This window comes from Aegilops tauschii, chromosome 1 (genome assembly GCF_002575655.3).
Source record: "Aegilops tauschii subsp. strangulata cultivar AL8/78 chromosome 1, Aet v6.0, whole genome shotgun sequence".
Lineage (NCBI taxonomy): Eukaryota > Viridiplantae > Streptophyta > Magnoliopsida > Poales > Poaceae > Aegilops > Aegilops tauschii.
Genome location: NC_053035.3, coordinates 40,468,136 through 40,484,189, shown reverse-complemented (window position 1 = coordinate 40,484,189; position 16,054 = coordinate 40,468,136). Strand labels below are relative to the sequence as shown.

The following is a 16,054-nucleotide window of genomic DNA, read 5'->3' as shown; positions in this document are numbered from 1 at the left end:
ATATATCTCGGAATGGCTATGGAAATGCCATGATAGGTAGATATGGTGGCTGTTTTGAGGAAGATATAATGAGGCTTATGTGTGATAGAGCGTATCATATCACGGGGTTTGGATGCACCGGCGAAGTTTGCACCAACTCTCGAGGTGAGAAAGGGCAATGCACGGTACCGAAGAGGCTAGCAATGATGGAAGGGTGAGAGTGCGTATAATCCATGGACTCACATTAGTCGTAAATAACTCATATACTTATTGCAAAGGTTTATTAGCCCTCGAAGAAAAGTACTACTACGCATGCCCCTAGGGGGATAGATTGGTAGGAAAAGACCATCGCTCGTCCCCGACCGTCACTCATAAGGAAGACAATCAATAAATAAATCATGCTCCAACTTCGGTACATAACGGTTCACCATACGTGCATGCTACGGGAATCACAAACCTCAACACAAGTATTTCTACTATCCACAACTACCCACTAGCATGACTCTAATATCACCATCTTTATATCGCAAAACTATTGCAAGGAATCAAACATATCATATTCAGTGATCTACAAGTTTTATGTAGGATTTTATGACTAACCATGTGAATGACCAATTCCTGTCATCTCTCTAAATAGATATAAGTGAAGCAAGAGAGTTTAATTCTTTCTACAAAAGATATGCCCATGCTCTAACAAATATAAGTGAAGCAAAAGAGCATTCTACAAATGGCGGTTGTCTAAGTGAAGAGAAACAGGCAATCCAAACTTCAAATGATATAAGTGAAGCACATGAAGCATTCTATAAAGCTATACTCAAAAGATATAAGTGAAGTGCAATGAGCATTCTATAAACCAACCAAGGGCTATCTCATACCAGCATGGTGCATAAAAGAAAAATGAAAACTAAATGCAAAAGACGCTCCAAGATTGCACATATAACATGAACGAAACGAATCCGAAAACATACCGATCCTTGTTGAAGAAAGAGGGGATGCCTTCTGGGGCATCCCCAAGCTTAGACGCTTGAGTCTCCTTAAATATTTACTTGGGGTGCCTTGGGCATCCCCAAGCTTGAGCTCTTGCCTCTCTTCCTTCTTCTCACATCGAGACCTTCTCGATCATCGAACACTTCATCCACACAAAACTTTAACAGAAAACTCGGTAAGATCCGTTAGTATAATAAAGCAAATCACTACTCTAAGTACTGTTGCAAACCAATTCATATTTTTTTTGCATTGTGTCTACTGTAATATAACTTTTCCATGGCTTAATCCACTGATATAAATTGATAGTTTCATCAAAACAAGCAAACTATGCATCAAAAACAGAATCTGTCTAAAACAGAAAGTCTGTAATAATCGGAACATTCACCATACTTCTGTTACTTGAGAATTTATGCAAAAATTAGGAAAAATAAAAAATTTGTATAGAAAGACATTGCAAAAAGAATCAGAACCATTTGACGTTCCAGTAAAAAACGAAAAATCGCGCACTACAGCCAAAGTTTCTGTCCAGCACCGTACAAACCAACAAGCATTGTGAAGATCCTAAAGGAAAACCTTGGCACATTATTTTTATTCTTAAACTTTATAAAAGCACACAACGTAAATAAATGACTCTCTAAAACTTCTGGGTTGTCTCCCTGGCAGCGCTTTCTTTAAAGCCATTAAGCTAGGCATATTGTGCTCAAGTAGTGGATCCACCCGGATCCCAAGGTATATCAAAGCCAATTTTAATTAACAATGATTTGTAATTTAGTAGTGAGCACAAAGCAACATATATCAAGTAATGACGAAGTCTAACTCTCTTCCTATGCATCGGCATGTCATAAAAGAACAATTCATGCACACATAGTAAAGGCCAATGCATAGTATAAGCAGTTTCTTGCAATTTTATCATGTTGGAAACATAGAGAGGTGGAGATATAGTTCCTCTCTCATAATAATTGCAAGTAGGAGCAGAAAGCACATGCATATTATATTCATCAAAATCATCATGTGCAACGGTAAAAGGCAACTCATCAATATAATCCTTAATAAGTGCAAACTTCTCCGATATAGTGTAGTTGGGAGAATTCAAAAAGATAATAGGACTATCATGCATGGGTGCAATAACAACAATTTCATGTTTAACATAAGGAACTATAGCAAGTTCATCTCCATAAGCATAATTCATATTGGCATCTTGGCCACAAGCATAGCAAGAATCATCAAAAAGGGATATTTCAAGAGAATCAACGGGATCATAACAGTCATCATAGCAATCATCCTTCGGTATGCACGAAGGGAAATTAAATAATGTATGAGTTGAAGAGTTACTCTCATTAGAAGGTGGGCACGGGTAGCTAATCCGCTCTTCCTCCTTTTGTTCTTCGCTCTCCTCATCATCTTTTTCATCCAATCAGCTCACAGTTTCATCAATTTATTCTTCGATAGACTCCTGAAAAATATTAGTCTCTTCTTGGACAGCGGAGTAGTCCTCAATATATGGTTCAACATAGGCATTAGAAGCATAATTATCATAGCAATATTTAAGTATGGCAAAATTTTCAGATTTGTAAAGAGTAGCACCATACTTTTCAATCAAAGAAGCAATTTCGTAAGCACCCTTAAAAGTAACAAATTCTTCAATTTGTTGAACATCATAGTAATTATAAACACCCTTAGCATGCGAAGATACGATTCCATTATCACTAAACTCACATTGGTAGGGAAGGTGTTTCTTAGGGTTTTCAGAACAAGTAAAATCATATATTTCACATAAATTCCAAGCATAGCATTGCAAACGATCAATTGTAGCCTCTTTCGATAAGTAAGAGTGTCGAACCCAACGAGGAGCTAAAGGTAGAACAAATATTCCCTCAAGTTCTATCGACCACTGATACAACTCTACGCACGCTTGACGTTCGCTTTACCTAGAACAAGAATGAAACTAGAAGTACTTTGTAGGTGTTTTTGGATAGGTTTGCAAGATAATAAAAAGCATGAGAATAAAAACTAGGGGTTGTTTAGATAGGGACACAATAAAGTTAGTATAGCGAGTGTGGAAAAGTGGTGGTAGGAGTTGCGAAATTGTTCCTAAGCAATTGACTACTTTACTAGACCGATAGCAAGTTTTATGTGGGAGAGGCCACTGCTAGCATGTCATCTCTGACTTGGAATTCTATGCACTTATGATTGGAACTATTAGCAACCGTCCGCAACTACTAACGTTCATTAAGGTAAAACCCAACCATAGCATTAAGATATATTGGTCCCCCTTCAATCCCGTATGCATCAATTTCTATGCTAGGTTGAAGCTTCTATCACTCTTGCCCTCCAATACATAGTCCTATCAACATACAACTAACCCTATGGCGTGATCCACGCGTGCGCTCATATGATGGGCACCAAAGGACAGCAACATAACCACAAGCAAATTAAATCAATCATAGCAATTCATCAACCACCGATAGGACAACGAAAATCTACTCAGACATCATAGGATGGCAACACATCATTGGATAATAAAATGAAGCATAAAGCACCATGTTCAAGTAGAGGGTACAGCGGGTTGCGGGAGAGTGGACCGCTGTAGATAGAGGGGGGAAGGTGATGGAGATGTTGGTGAAGATGGCGGAGGTGTTGGCGTAGATCGCGGTGATGATGATGGCCCCCGGCGACGTTCCGGCACCACCGGAAGCGAGGGGGAGAGAGCCCCCCCTCCTTCTTCTTCTTCCTTGACCTTCTCCCTAGATGGGAGAAGGGTTTCCCCTCTGGTCCATGGTCTCCATGGCGTGGGAGGGGCGAGAGACCCTCCGAGATTGGATCTGTTTCTCTGTCTCTCTCTGTTTTTGCGTTCCCCTTTTCTGCCCTTTCACCGTTTCGTATATATATGGAGATCCGTAACTCCGATTGGACTAAAACCTTCGCCGTGATTTTTTTTACCAAAAATTAGCTTTCTTGCGGCCGAAGAAGGGCATCAACCGCCTTACGGGTGGCCCACGAGGGTCAGGGGCACGCCCCGCTGCCTCGTGCCCACCTCGGACACCATTTCGCGTTGATCTTTCTCCCAGATTTTCCAAATATTCCAAAAATAAGCTCCGTCCGTTTTTATCCCGTTTGGACTCCGTTTGATATGGATATTCTGCGAAACCAAAAACATGCAACAGACAGAAATTGACATTGGGCACTGGATCAATATGTTAGTCCCAAAAATAGTATAAAAAGTTGCCAAAAAGTAAATGAAAGTTGTATAATATTGGCATGGAACAATCAAAAATTATAGATACGACGGAGACGTACCACTTCCCAATGCCTTCCCCTAGGCCTAAACAATGGTGAAGTGTCATGAAGTCGACGTTCACATAACACCACTAGAGGAAAGACAACATACATCTCATCAAAATATCGAACGAATACCAAATTCACATGACTACTTATAGCAAGACTTCTCCCATGTCCTCAGGCACAAACGTAACTACTCACAAATCATATTCATGTTCATAATCAGAGGTGTATTAATATGCATGAAGGATCTGAACATATGATCTTCCACCAAATAAACCAACTAGCATCAACTACAAGGAGTAATCAACACTACTAGCAACCCACAGGTACCAATCTGAGGTTTTGAGACAAAGATCGGATACAAGAGATGAACTAGGGTTTGAGAGGAGATGGTGCTGGTGAAGATGTTTTGATGGAGATTGACCCCCTCCTGATGAGAGGATCGATGGTGATGACGATGGTGACGATTTCCCCCTCCCGGAGGGATGTTTCCCCGGCAGAACAGCTCCGCCGGAGCCCTAGATTGGTTCTGCCCAGGTTCCACCTCGAGACGGCGGCGCTTCGTCCCGAAAGCTTCCTTCTAATTTTTTCCAGGGCAAAAGACACCTTATATCAGAAGATAGGCATCGGGGGCTGCCAGGTGGCCCACGAGGCAGGGGGCGCGCCCTCCACCCTCGTGGACGGTGGGTGGCCCCCCTCTGGTGCTTTCTTCGCCCAATATTTTTAATATATTCCAAAACTGACTTTCGTGGAGTTTCAGGACTTTTGGAGTTGCGTAGAATAGGTCTCTAATATTTGCTCCTTTTCCAGCCGAGAATTCCAGCTGCCGGCATTCTCCCTCTTCATCTAAACCTTGTAAAATAAGAGAGAAAAGGCATAAATATTCTGACATAATGCATAATAATAGCCCATAATGCAATAAATGTCGATATAAAAGCATGATGCAAAATGGACGTATCATGCCTCATCCCCTTCCCCCTCTTGTCCCGTGCTCTTCTTGTTTCTCTCCCTAGTCCGTCCAGCCACCGAGAGGAACAATCCGCTCGAATCCTCCCTCGCTAGCAGTACCAGAGCACAAATCCAGTCCAATCCAATGCACCACGATCAAACCAACCGCCAAATCGAAGCTAACCACGCTGGCCGGAGGGGAATCGAGGAGGAGAAGGAGGAGGAGGAAGAGTCGGATCCGGCGATCGACGGGCCACACGCCGGAGGTGCGTGGCGGAGCCGTGGCCTCGGAGCATGTCGGTGATTGGTTCTATCTAGCTAGGGTTTCGATCCATCAACCGGCCCCCCAATCCCGGCCATGGAGCTGCCGCCGCTCAAGCTCAACGCCGCCCGAGGCAAGGACAGGATCAGCGCACTTCCCGACGAGCTCCTCCTACGGATCCTCGAGCGGCTCGGCCTGCGCCGGGCGGTCCACGCCGGCACGGTCTCCAAGCGGTGGCGGCACCTCCCTCACCAGCTTTCCTTCGTGGCACTCGACGCCCGCCGCTTCCCCCGCGCCACGCTGGTCGAAACCATGGATGCGTTCACGGCCGCTTTGACGTCCGTCTGTGCCCAGCGCAACTGCGAGTGCCAGTGCGGCCGTGCCATGGCCATGAAGCTCATCGACCTCCACTTCTTCCTGTCGTCGGCCTCTCATCTGAGCTCCATCGGCAGCGCCATCCAAGACATCGCCAGCCACGGCAAGACCAGACACCTCGCCTTCCAAGTATCCCCGCCCCCGGGGGTAAACTCCGGCCCGCAGATCCCCGAGCTAGGGCAGCAATTCATGTCCTTCTCCCGCACCTACCAGCCGGCCTTCCGCTCGCTCACGAGGCTGCGCCTCAAGAGCCTTGCGTTCGGGGACTCCGACGTCGCCGACCTCATCACTGCTTCCGATAAGCTCAAGCATCTCAACATGAACTCCTGCGGACTGGTCGATAGTGCCACGTGCTAAAGATTGGCACACCATGTTCTGGGATCCAAGAGCTCGAGTTTATGCACTTTCATTGCAAGCGGATCCTCCTCATCTCCGTCCCCAGGCTCGGGACGGTGCTGTGCCATTCTTGGCGCTCCAAGAACCCTCCGGTGTGCTTTCGCTATGTTCCACAGCTTTGTCAAGTCAGCCTCGCCTATAAGGCCAAGGCATGGCAGGTGCCATTCCTGCTGAGCAAATGCTTCTCAAGGAGTAGCGCAAATAACCTGTTGAAATTGCATCTCAATTTTGCCACCAAATGGTAAAAGCTAATTTTCTTCTGCACACATATCATATTTGTGATCTTCTTTACTAAATTTCAGCTGTCTATTTATTTGTGTTCCTTTTCTTGATGCAGATATGGATTCGGCTGGAACATCCCAAGCGTCTCACTGCCGTATTCAGAAATCTGGCCGAAGTGTCCCTTTCTGGTATCATTCCTGAGTGTGATCTGTTGAGTTGAGTATATGTGTTATATGCATATTGTGTATTGGGCACGTCTCCTAGTTTCTTGTATAGTTGAGGTAAGTGGCCCACCTTTATACATCATATATACGTGCCTATGCACGAGAGCAATACATCGTGCAATCGTAATCTCATACCTGGTATCCGGTTTTAAGTTCTAACCCTAGTCTTCCGCTGCCGCCGCCGCGCTCCTCCGAGCCGCCACCGCCGCCACCTAGCCGCCTCCGCTTGCGCGCCTAACGCGCCGGCCGCCGCTCGCGTGCTCGCGTGCTGCCTTGATCGCCCGCTAGCCCAGCGTCCCACCCGCCTCGCTCGGTAGCCACCAACGCCGCCCGATCGCTAGCCCGATCCCGAAGCGCCACAATCGCTAGCCGCCAACGCTGCCCATCACCAGATCAATTGCTAGCTAGCTACGCAAGCCACCAGATCAATCCCTACGCAAGCCACCAGATCAATCGCTAGCTAGCCCCGCAAGCTACCAGATCAATCGCCGCCAACGCACTGAAGCACCACGCCGCCCGCGATCGCTGCCACCGAGCCGCTCCACCTAGCAGGCGCCGCCGCTACACAGTGCCGCCGCCGCCGCTCCATCTCGTAGCCGTCCCCTTCCTCTTAGATTTCGCTGCAACAACCGCGCCGTCTCGTCCTTGCCATGTCGTCCGTCACCTCCTCCGCGTCCACCAACTCCAACCCATTCACCGATGCCAACCCTCCCGACATGAACGACATCCGCAATCTGAACATCTTCGAGCGTGTGCCGGTTCGTCTCTCCCAGGCGGATTCCTCCTACTACACGTGGAAGACGTATTTCTCCCTCGTGTTCCGGAGGTATCATCTCATCGACCACGTTGATGGCACTGTCGACTCCAGCCTCGTCCCCGAGTTTCATGACTGGTCCACCATCGACACCATCATCATCCGGTGGTTCTTCCTCACCATCTCGCCGGACCTCTTCCAGACGGTCGTGGCAGACGGTGACGATGCCTGCGCCATATGGACCAAGCTGAACGGGCTCTTCACCGACAACCAGCTCCAGCGTCGCGTTTTTTTGCAGCAAGAGTTTTTTGGGTGTCACCAGGACAACACCTCCGTCGACGACTATTGTCGCCACCTCAAGACTCTCTCTGATGAGCTACGCGATATTGGCGTGAAGATCGATGACGACCTCCTCCTCGGCATGCTCACCGCCGGGCTCAGCGAGGACTTCGGCAATGCCGCGGCGAACCTCAGCCTCATCCCCAACCTGTCCTTCGCCAAGTTCGTTGCGTACCTCCGCTTGGAGGAGCGGCGGATGAAGCAGGTGAAGGCGCGGGCCATCCACACCGCCCTCGCCGCCGGCACCACCCCCGGCGGCTCCTCGACGCCTCCAGCCGCCCCGATGTTGCCCCCTCCGCGGCGCCACCCGGCGTCGTTCCCGGCGCCACCGTCGTACCCGGCCACCCAGCAGCCGGGGCTGCTCCCGCTGCCCTATGGGCCGCCCGCCCCTCCCGCTGAATGGCGCCGTGGGGGTCGGCGCGGTGCGGGCCACCGCGGCGGTCAGCAGCAGCAGTCGCAGGGCGCCGGCCAGCCCCGTCAGCAGCAGCAGAAGTTCCAGGTGCCCCCTCCGTGGGCCTCCGGCTACAACCTGTGGACCGGTGTTGTTCATGCCTACACCATTCCGGTTCCGCGGGCTCCTGCACCGACCCTTCCTGTGCCGCGCCCGCCGGCGCATCAGGCGTACTACGTGGCTTCGCAGCCGTACGGTGGCTACCCCCTGCCGCAGCTGAGCGGCGCCTACGGTCTCCTTGCGGCCCCGCCGCCGGCGCCCTGGGATCCGGCGCTCCTCGCCGTGCTGCACACCGCGCCTATGCCGAACAACTACACTGGAGGCGGTGATTGTTACATGGACACCGGGGCTACTGCTTACATGTTTGCTCATCCTGGTAATCTTGCCTCCTTCACTCCTGTCACCACCGACGGCCGCATCATTGTCGGCGACGGTTCCACACTCCCCATCAGACATGTCGGGAACACTTCTTTTCCTTCTAATTCCATGTCTATTACTTTGTCTAACATACTTGTGTCGCCTCATCTTATTAAGAACCTTGTTTCCGTTCGTTGTTTAACTCGTGAAAATCCTGTTACTGTTGAATTTGACGAGCTTGGTTTTTGTGTCAAGGACGCTCGAACCAGGATGGTACTTCACCGATGTGACAGCCTCGACGAGCTCTATCCGGTGCTTTCGTCGTCCTCCTCCACCACCGCACCGGTTGCTCTCTCCGCTGGCGTCGATCTGTGGGACGCTCGTTTGGGTCATCCCAACCCCTTCACACTTCGTCATATTCTTAGGAGTTTCAGTTTCAGTTGTAATAAGATAGAGGATCACACCTGTCATGCTTGTCGTGTCGACAAACATGTTCGCCTCCCGTTTAATAACTCCACCACCATAGCTTATTTTCCTTTTCAGTTGATTCATAGCGATGTGTGGACCTCTCCGGTTCCTAGTAACTCGGGCTACTTATATTATCTGGTTATCCTTGATGATCATTCTCACTATGTGTGGACATTTCCTTTACGATGAAAGTCGGATGCACTTTCCACTTTGACGGCTTTTTACTCCTATGTTAGCACGCAGTTTGGGCGTCCCATCCTTGCTCTTTAGACTGACAATGGAAAAGAGTTCGACAACCTTGCTTTCCGCACTTTTCTGTCACACCACGGCATAGTTTTTCGTCTCACATGCTCGTATACTTCACAGCAGAACAGTCGAGCCGAACGCGTCCTTCGCACTTTGAACGACTGCGTTCGCACGCTCCTATTCCATGCTAATGTGCCGCCTCGTTTCTGGCCGGACGCACTCGCTACTGCTTCACTTCTCATTAACCTTCGCCCCTGCCGTCCACGGTGGAACTATGCACCTCACCATCTTCTCTTCGGTACGCCCCCATCTTATGATGGCTTGCGTATTTTCGGGTGCCTTTGCTATCCTAGCACTGTCGACTCCGCTCCTCATAAACTTGCACCTCGTTCTGTCGCTTGCATCTTCATCGGCTACCCCTCCAACTCCAAGGGATGTCGGTGCTACGATCCCGTCTCCCACCGTGTGTTCACTTCCCGGCACGTTTATTTTGATGAGCATGTGTTTCCGTTTCAGCAGGTACCCCCGGCTGTTCCTCCCGCCACCGGTGACGCGGGCTCCTCGACGCCACTCCCAGGGCGCTCGCGCGCCTCACTTGGCCCGCCCCTGGCTTTGAGGCGCGCCCCCCGCATGCGGTGCCTCCTACAGCCGCGGCGCCGGCGGCCCCCCCAGCGCCCCCGGTACCTGCGGCCCCCTCGGCGCCACCGGCCCCCCGGCCTCCTCGGTGCCTTCTGTGGCCGGTCCGGTCACCCGCGCCCGTACGGGCGTCTTTCGCCCGAGCTCGCACTACGCCTCGGATGACTACGTCCATGCGGCGTCCACCTCTGACCATCGCCGTTGCCGTCCTCCGTTCAAGCCGCTCTGCGTGACCCGCTCTGAATGGTTGCGATGCAAGAGGAGTTTGACGCCCTATTGCGCAACCGGACGTGGCAGCTTGTTCCCCGTCCCCGGCACGCCAACGTGATTACCGGAAAGTGGGTTTTTAAACACAAGCTCCGTCCTGATGGTACCCTTGATCTCTACAAAGCGCGCTGGGTCGTTCGTGGCTTCCGACAGCGTGCTGGCATCGACTTCACCAACACCTTCGCTCCGTCGTCAAGCCCGGCACGATACGCACGGTTCTCCACCTTGTTGTCTCCCGTGCTTGGCCGGTGCACCAGATGGACGTCTCCAACGCCTTCCTCCATGGTCACCTCGAGGAGCAGGTCTTCTGCCAGCAGCCCACCGAGTTTGTTGACCCGGCGCTTCCCGACCACGTGTGCCTGCTTTCGTGGTCCTTGTACGGCCTCAAGCAGGCTCCGCGCGCTCGGTACCAGTGCATTGCGGCGTTTCTCCACCAGCTTGGGTTCCGCTCTACCCGCTCGGACGCCTCGCTCTTCGTCTACCATCAGGGCTCTGACACGGCCTACTTGATGCTCTATGTCGACGACATCATCCTGACGGCATGTACGGCTGGTCTCCTCAGTCAGCTCACGGCTCGTCTTCGCGCTGAGTTCGCCATCAAGGACTTGGGTCCTTTGCACTACTTCCTCGGTGTAGAGGTGGTGCGCCGTCCGGATGGCTTCTTTCTTCATCAGCGGAAATATGCTCACGAGCTCCTAGAGCACGCCGGCATGCTTAACTGCAAGCCTGCCACTACGCCTGTTGATACGAAGGCCAAGCTTTCTGACGCGGATGGTTATCCTGCTTCGGATGTTCCTTTCTATCGGTCTATCGTTGGTGCTCTCCAGTACCTCACTCTGACTCGGCGGGAGATCCAGTATGCCATGCAGCAGGCGTGTCTTCATATGCATGCTCCTCGAGACGTTCACTGGGCTGTCGTCAAGCGGATTCTCCGCTATATCTGTGGCACTATGGACCTTGGCGTCATGCTTCACGCCTCCGCCGACACCGCCCTCACCGCCTACTCCGATGCAGACTGGGCGGGCTGCCCTGACACTCGTCGCTCCACTTCGGGCTATTGTGTCTACCTTGGACCCTCACTTATCTCGTGGTCGTCCAAGCGGCAGCCTACGGTCTCTCGTTCCAGTGCTGAGGCTGAGTATCGTGCGGTGGCCAACATCGTCGCCGGGTGTTCGTGGCTTCGCCAGGTGCTTCAGGAGCTCTCTTGCCCTGTTGACCATGCCACGGTGGTCTGCTGCGACAATGTCTCGGCGATCTACCTCTCCGCTAACCCAGTGCATCATCGACGGACCTAGCATATTGAGTTGGATATTCATTTTGTTCGGGAACGGGTGGCCCTTGGCCATATTCGTGTTTTACACGTCCCTACTTCCCAACAATTTGCAGATATCATGACCAAGGGCTTGCCTACGGCGTTATTTGAGGAGTTCCGGTCCAGTCTTTGCGTCAGCCGCTGTGCCACTTTGACTGCGCGGGGGGGGGGGAGGGGTGGGTGTTGAGTATATGTGTTATGTGCATATTGTATATTGGGCCCGCCTCCTAGTTTCTTGTATAGTTGAGATCCGTGGCCCACCTTTGTACATCATATATACGTGCCTATGCACGAGAGCAATACATCGTGCAATCATAATCTCATACATGATCTGAGCAGGACCCTATTTATCCTCGAAGCTGCACCTGCCCTGCACAAATTTACAGTAAGCCTGTTACTCTACCTTATTTTTAATTTGATTAGTCCACACCTTAGCCTGGATATGACTCCGTCTAGTATGACAGCCAGGTTTCCGAATATTCAGCATTAACAACACACGAGAAAGTTAATCTGATTTTCAATCACTCACCAACTGTAGTCTATCACATAGTATTTTAGAAGTAGCGCATAGAGTACGCATAGTAATTGGGATATATGGAACACATGGATTGTATTGTTTATGAATGATAGTGCAATGCAAACAAAAGTTCTGGCATTCCATTTCGATTTTGCAGAGAGACAATGTCCGTGCAAGACCAAAAATAAATAAATCATGTTGGATCGCATTAGTGTTAGCGTTACCTGAAGCGTATTAGCATATTTTACTTTGCCTAGGATTTAGTTCATGCAAGGTTGTCCAAACTCTACACAGGCATACACTTAGATTAGATACTACCACTAGTAGAAAAAGGGTCATTTGTCCCGGTTCGTAAGGGCCTTCTATCCAGGTTTTGGAACCGGGACTAAAAGGTCGTTACTAATGCCCTTGGTCTTTAGTCCCGGTTCTTACACGAACCGGGACAGATGGGCCTCCACGTGGCCGCTGCGGCCAGCCCAGGCAGGGGGGCCTTTGGTCCCGGTTGGTGACACCAACCGGGACCAAAAGGCATCCACGCGTCAGCAACTGGCTGAAGCTTTTTTTTTAAGGGGCTGGTTTAGGGGTTTTGGAGGTTAATTTAGGTTGTTATTAGCTAGCTAATAGAGAGAAGTGTCCTCTCTTATATCTCCGTGCTTGGTTTACCAACGCTACTGCTATGCCTAAACATGGCTTAGATTGAAGTGAAGGCAACATGTGGTGCATGTCGAAAGTAATACTAATCCTAACTTTGATCAAGTTTGGATTGTACTACTTTCGACATGCAGCACATGCATGTTGCCTTCACTTCAATCCAATCCATGTTCATTTCACCCGCTGATATATAATAACTCTTCATGCTCGCATCATGCATCATCATATATAATAACAAGTCCTACTAATCATCATCATACAACTTCTACTCGTTATTAATAACAAGTCATACGATCATCATCCTCATAGTCATCGAACCAACCCTACTTAATTGTTCTTAGCACATGATCATCAGTATTAGGTAGGACCTAAATACCCTCTTTAAGGTAAAATAGCATAAAACAATATAGACCCTGACTCTCCATTATGCAGAATGAAGATCATCCTGTCTCCAATTCTTGCGCTTCGCTTCCTTTTCCTTCCAAGAACCTCCTTACAACTGTCCATACATTTTTTCCATTTTTTGATTAGCATGTCTCCACTTCTTTGAGAAATCCGGTATGAACAGTTGAGATTCGTAGGATGACCTGGATATATGTTCAAAACACGAAGGCTGACATTCTGATACATCAAATGAGGCACACAGTCCTCTGGGATTCTCTATTGAAAAACATAGTAATAACTTCATAGTTAGCAATGATGTACTAGTTTTAGAAGTATGCAAAAGATGCACGGATGTCGTAATAGTAAAAAATCTTACCAGGGTATCTCCATGGTAGTTACCGTAGTTCAACACGTGCACTAGTGGCACGTATTGACCATAATGTTCAGGAGTTTGATTGTAGATATTGTAATTCTCAATATCAGTACAAAATCTGACCAGATGATTTTTCTCCTGATAAGTTAATTCGGAGCCATCGGTGTAGTGGGTTTTGTCTACCATGTTCCGCACATTATTTGAACAATCAAAATAAGCTGTCAACTATTTTGAAATAAACAATATAAATTAGCTAATAACTATGTTTGAGGAACTCACATAGCGGTAGAATTGGAGGTGTATCAACAAGGACCCAAATGTCCATATTGTCTTGCTTGATTTCAGGATCACCAAGATCCATGGTGACAAGCATACCCTCATCAAAACCATACATCTTGCAAAGTGCTTCCCATTTTTTGCAACCAAAATGGGTTACGCTCTCAGAATTGTACAGCTTTACTTCAAAATCCACACCATGATGGGTCCTTAGGTGAATTTTCTTTGTTTCGAAACTTTCATGGTCTTCAAAACCCATCCTCTCCAAGACATAGCGTCTTGCATGGCATGGGATAAGCTAGTCGAATTGTAAAAGATGAAAAGTACACGTTGAAATATTTGAAGTCGTGTTTAATTACGAAAAAATAACACTTGTCGTCGTTGTGTACCGTTTCAACATCGAAGGTCTCCTCCAGCTTAATGCTGAAGCGCCGATCTTCGTCCAGGTGAGGCCTGTCGCACAAACCTCAGTCGTCGTGGCACCAGTCGCACTCCCCCAGGAGACTTTCGTCGTCCGAGTACGACATTTCCTATGTTCATAATTTAAATATTAAACATCTACAATTAAATATATGTACTAAAAACCTAAGTTAGATCATTATTATTCATCACAGGTTGACTATCGGTCTGTCGAGTCTTTTCTTGAAAACTCTCAGCTCACGTGGTGTATACATTCGACTGTTGGTGATGGTCGCACCTCCTTTCATCCCCGAGTGCATTACACCAAAATGTCTAGCACACGGGAATGAAGGAGAAGCGACCCCCACGACAACAGTCGGGATTCTTCGTCCTCTCATATATATATGGTGGAACTCTCCCTCACTGATTCCTCTCTGACATTTGCGACCGTCGGTGATGGTAGCTCCTCCTTTCGTTCCCGAGTGCATTACACCAAATTGTCTAGCACACGGGAACGAAGGAGAAGCTACCCCCACGACAACAGTCGGGATTATAATGTTTTGAAGAGAAAATACTTTGATAATTTTAGTTTCATAAATTTTATTTATGTTATTAAAGTTTATTTTATTTTGTTTCTACTTATATATTTTATTAAAGTTTATATTATTTTGTTTCTAATTACTTATTTATTTTATTTGTTATTTTTCATGCACCATTTTTCATGCATTTACTGATTACTTTGAGCTATAAGACATTAACATTGAAAAGCATTTCAAATGAACTCTAAAAGGTTGAAAGTTGCCATGGTATCATCATTTCATCCACATAGCATGTGCAAGAAAGTTGAGAGGGTTACGGCAAAAACTGGATGCACTTCGTGTACAAAACGGACAATCTCTTTCGAAGTATCAGGATTTCATACAGAAACTCGTCTGTTACAAAGGGATTTCAAATGAACTACGAAAAGGTTGAAAGTTGGCATGGTATCATCATAATAGTTGTGGAGAGAAAGCCTTCGGTTTTTCTTCCCCTGTGTCCTTTCCTTATTGCGCCGGAACCATGGATAATCTTCATCATTTCTCAGGATGCTTGGGTCAGCCTTGACTTTGAAGGGAGGAATTTCATGAAACTTTTCATAATCTTCGGACATGTCTGACTTGCCCTCCACTCCCACGATGTCTCTTTTTCCTGAAAGAACTATGTGGCGCTTTGGCTCATCGTATGATGTATTCGCTTCCTTATCTTTTCTTTTTCTCGGTTTGGTAGACATGTCCTTCACATAGATAACCTGTGCCACATCATTGGCTAGGACGAACGGTTCGTCAGTGTACCCAAGATTGTTCAGATCCACTGTTGTCATTCCGTACTGTGGGTCTACCTGTACCCCGCCTCCTGACAGATTGACCCATTTGCACTTAAACAAAGGGACCTTAAAATCATGTCCGTAGTCAAGTTCCCATATGTCCACTATGTAACCATAATATGTGTCCTTTCCCCTCTCGGTTGCTGCATCAAAGCGGACACCGCTGTTTTGGTTGGTGCTCTTTTGATCTTGGGCGATCGTGTAAAATGTATTCCCATTTATCTCGTATCCTTTGTAAGTCAATACAGTCGAAGATGGTCCCCTGGACAACGAGTACAGCTCATCACAAACAGTGTTGTCACCTCTGAGACGTGTTTCCAACCAACTGCTGAAAGTCCTGATTTGTTGACATGTAATCCAGTCGTCGCACTGCTCGGGGTGTTTGGAGCGCAGACTGTTCTTGTGTTCATCGACATACGGGGTCACCAATGTAGAGTTCTGTAGAACTGTGTAGTGTGCTTGAGACCAAGAATATCCGTCTCTGCATATTATTGAGTCCCCTCCAAGCGTGCCTTTTCCAGTCAGTCTCCCCTCATACCGTGATTTAGGGAGACCTATCTTCTTAAGGCCAGGAATGAAGTCAACA

General features: G+C 48.3%; 1 pseudogene; it reads left to right on the top strand.

The window, feature by feature from the left end:
* Window positions 1–16,054, top strand: part of LOC109775569 (uncharacterized) — a 30,034-nt pseudogene that overhangs the window by 10,308 nt on the left and 3,672 nt on the right.